Raw genomic sequence first — 4487 nt, 5'->3', positions numbered from 1 at the left:
ATGCCCCGCGCGAAACGCGCCGTGGCTCGCGCCCCGCCCCCAGACGATTGTTGCCGAAGGAGGGGCGAACGTTTCCGAGCGCGCTCGGCTCCTTCCGCCAACTCCCCCCCCCGCCCCCAGCCTGACGCGCGGGAGCCGAAGTCCTTCGCGTCTGCTGTAGTACGCTCTTGCTATCTTGTGAAATGCCAACATCATAAGGATGAACCTTGCCGACACCGTAAGAATGAACCTGTCACGTTCTGATGCGAATGAAATCATGCCTCGGCACGAACTGACTGCATTATTTTCTGGGAGCTGGTTTTGTGAGGCAGCCCTAAATTGTATCAGAGTGACCCTGGGCAGATCACTTGCCTCCCTGGGCTGAGCTTCCTGATTCGTGCAGTGGAGCTACTACCTACGCTTCGTGAGGTGCTTGTGAGACTTACAGGAGATCAAGTGTGCAGCAGGCTTTGATAAATGGAAGCCAATGCCTAATACAGGGCTTCAGGGGCCGGGCGTTGTTCTAAGCGCTTTGCGTTTATTAACTGGTGTTCGATTCTGATTTTCGGGACGGGGACGCTGAGGTCCAGAGGGTAAAGAAGTTGCCTGGGTCACACAGGTAGCAGGTGGCAGAGCACGGGTGTGTACCTATGGTGAAAAGCCCTTGCACATCACCTGTAAACCCCACCAAGCCCTGGCCAGAAAAGCTATGTTCAATGACAACAAAAACTATAAAATACTTAGGAATAAACTTTAACAAGTTGTAAGATCTTAATGAGGAAATCTCTCAACCTTTGCTGAAAGGCAGAAAGACCTGAGTAGATGAAAAACATTCAGTATCTTTGGATGAGAAGTTGGTATCAAAAATATGCCAATTCTTCCCAAGTCAAATTATAAAATTAGCACAATTCCCATCAGAGTCCCAAATTCTCTTGGGGATGTGTTAGAACTAACTACATAATTTAAAATTTTGTATGGAAGATCACATACTTGTGAATTATCAGGAAACCCTTGAGAAAGAAGAGTAGTAAGGGTTTGCCCTATAAAAAAATGAAATAAAATAAACATCAAGGTATTAGCACAGACACAGGAAAATAATCAGTGGAATAGAAGGATAGACCTATTATTTTTCTTCAGATACATTCAAGTAAAAAAACATCTAATACTGTAGGATGTATAGAATTACCCAATTATTCCAGAAATATTTCTGTCAGTCTAATATATGTATACATACACACACAGACACACAGACACACACGTGAAAGGATGCCCATCTAATGTTAAAGATAGTTATTTCTAATTAGTTGGCATATTGGTTTCCTAGAGCACCACAAACTGGTGGTATAAAACAACAGAAACTTATTTACTTACAGTTCTGAGGTCCAGAAGTCCAAAATCAAGATATTGGCAAGGTTGGTTCTTTTGGAGGTTCTAAGGGAGAATCTGTTCCATGCCTCTCTTTTAGCTTCTGGTGGTTGCTGGCAATCCTTGGCACTCCTTGGCTCCCACTCTCTGTCTCTGTCTTCACATCCCATTCATTGTGCATCTGTCCTCTTCTTATAAGGACACCAATGATTGAATTAGGACCCCCCAATCAAGTATGACCTCATCTTAACTTAATTACATTTGCAAAGACTCTATTTCCAAATAAGTTCACTCAACTTACTTACACGTTGGATTTTTAAAAAACTTTTCCTTAGTATTTTTCTGCATGTCATGAGTTCTTTTTTTTTTTTTTTTTTTTTTTTTTTAAAGATTTTATTTATTCAGTTTTTTCCCCCCAAAGCCCCAGTAGATAGTTGTACGTCATAGGTTCACATCCTTCTAGTTGCTGTACGTGGGACTCGGCCTCGCGTTGGACGGAGAAGTGGTGCCTCGGGGCGCTCCCGGGATCCGAACCCGGGCCGCCAGCATCAGAGCGCGCGCACTTAACCGCTAAGCCACAGGGCCGGCCCTCATGAGTTCTTTATAATAAGCGTATGATATTTTAGAAAAAGAATAAAGGGAAGTTTCTTTTAAAAAGTACAGGAATGTGAGAAACTCTGCAAAATGATACATGATAAGGATGATGCTTTAATTTAGCGGAAAAATAATGGTTTATTAATAAATGCTGCTGTCTTAATTAAAATGAAGACATTAAAATACAGAGGCCAGCCAAGTGATTAAAGCTCCATGTGCTCTGCTGCAGTGGCTTCAGATCCCGAGTGCGGACCTCGGCACTGATCAAGCCATGCTGTGGTGGCAACCCACATACAAAATAGAGGAAGATTGGCAGAGATGTTTGCTCAGGGCAAATCTTCCTCAGAAAAAAAAAAAAAGAGGAAAAAAATTAAAATAAAATACAGTTAATTTAGATCTTTGCATCATAACAGGAACAAAAATAAATTTAAGATGGATTGAAATCTAAATATATTCAAAAGCAAGTAATTTTTTATAATCATGTAAGACATAAAAATAAGAGACTATGGAGCAGTTGTTCTACCACCTGGAGATTTGTTTTAAATACAAAATCCTGTGTCCCATTCCCAGAGATTCTTATACAGTACTTGGGCCCCAGAATCTCCGTTTTTTACAAGCACCCCATGTGATTCTCCTGTAGGCATTCCACCAACCACAGTTTGAGAAACACTGGTGTAAATGAATAGGTTAATTTATTTGTCTTTGTAAATAAAAGACAAGACTTTGGAAGAAAATCTTTGCAATATTTAGCAAGGCATTAATATCTCTAGTACATCTAGTACATAGTTTTTAGACTGTTTAAATTTCCAGTTGCCTCCCATCCTCCATTCCCTTCTCCCAATAAAAGTGTTTCCTCAGTTCCTCTTTGAATAATTACAATAGCCATATATAAATGACAGATCATTCAAAAACAGATTATTCTGAAGAACAATCTTCTAGTGTAAAAAACACCACCGAGTTTCCTGAATATATCTTTCCTCCTAATTCTTAAATTACTAATCCTCAACCTTTTTTTGCCAACTTTTCAGAATTTGAGATGTATTCTGTAACATGTTAATGAAGCAGCATTTGTTCGGGTCACAATTATTGAGTGCCTGGTTTGTGCAAAATACTGTGCTAGTTGCTCATAGATTTATACTTACACTTAAAGTACAGATGGAGCCCTTGGGCACTGGGTACCAATCTCACTTATCTGCTGATCAGTTTTCTTTGTTGTTTCTCAGAAGATCATCTCCCTAAATTTTCCCTGGACTCTTTGAGACCCTATTGATAGCCAGCCCTCCCTACCCTACTCAATTCCTTACCATTTGGCAGATTAGTTGTCCTTGGCAGCACTTTTCATATTTGCAATTTTTTAAAAAATGTTAATTAGTTATTTAATATCCATCTCTCTTCTGAAAAAGTGAGCTCTTCAAGGGGGGACCATGTCTGATTTGTTCACTGCTGTATGCTCATCTTGGGCCTAGTACCTTGCACATGGGAAGCATTCAACAAAACAATCTGAATGGCTAAATAAACATGGATGTGCTGTCTAGTTTCCCCTAGCAACCTTAACATAGCTTCTTTTAAAACTGCTTTAGACAATTCAAAATTAGAGAATATTACATAATTTGAACATAGAGTAAACAGATTTCATCACAGCTTTGGCAATAAAATCAGTAAAACTCTAGCCTCCAAAAACTATCTTTTGAATCAATTCAAAATGTTCAGTTCTATACAAAACATATAGCCTTTTTTTCTAAGACAAATATTACTTCAATTCTCCATCTAAAACTATTGTCAGGAGGCCCTATGCTAGGCAAGGTTAATTGTAAAATCGTAAATGTGTCTCTGTGCAAAAAAAAAAGAAAAAGAAAAAAATCCAATGTTTGTCTAAGAAACAGAAAGGGAATCCTTTACTCAGAAAGCAGAAAAAAGTCTTTTCAGCCTGAGATAAGTACATACAGATAGACCCAGCAGCAACAAATGCAGAGATCTATGTCTTTTCTGGAGAGCAAGGCAGTAAAAGGTCTTGGTGCTGTGAGCACAGAAAGGCAGAGGAAGCCCTTCCGGAAACTCGCTCAGACTAGGCGGTGACTAGAGCTGATCTCTGTGAGATGGGAGTGTGAGCTTGGCAGGCTCTCACGTGGAGCCAGTCCAAAGCGGAAAGCCAAATTTAGTGTCAAATGAGAAGCATATCTGGACATAGTAAGGAGACACTTTATTCAAAAGAATTATTGCAAGGGGTTGGGGGTGGGGTGGGGAGAAGGAAGCCTATTGCAATAGGGGGCGGGGGACTATGGAAATAGGGAGAATGTCACATCCATAAGATCTGCAGGCGTGTCCAGAGTTAGGCAAAAAGGGGTTTCCTTTTGTAGAGAGGAGTAAATAAGGCTAGAAAGACCCAGTGTGGGGAGTGGGGTGAGAGGGGGCATGGTCGGATGTAGATCAGAGAATGTTTTACTCAGAGGTCAGCCTGTACCCAGGAGGGGCCGTCTACTGGCTCAGGCTGAGGTGGCCCAAAGTTTAGGTACCTGGGGCGGGAGAGAAGCTTAACCAAAGTCTGATTA

Source organism: Ceratotherium simum, chromosome 10, assembly GCF_057802395.1.
Source record: "Ceratotherium simum simum isolate JZ-2026a chromosome 10, ASM5780239v1, whole genome shotgun sequence".
Classification (NCBI taxonomy): domain Eukaryota; kingdom Metazoa; phylum Chordata; class Mammalia; order Perissodactyla; family Rhinocerotidae; genus Ceratotherium; species Ceratotherium simum.
The sequence above is the reverse complement of the archived record's forward strand: the minus strand, read 5'-3'. Positions refer to the sequence as shown.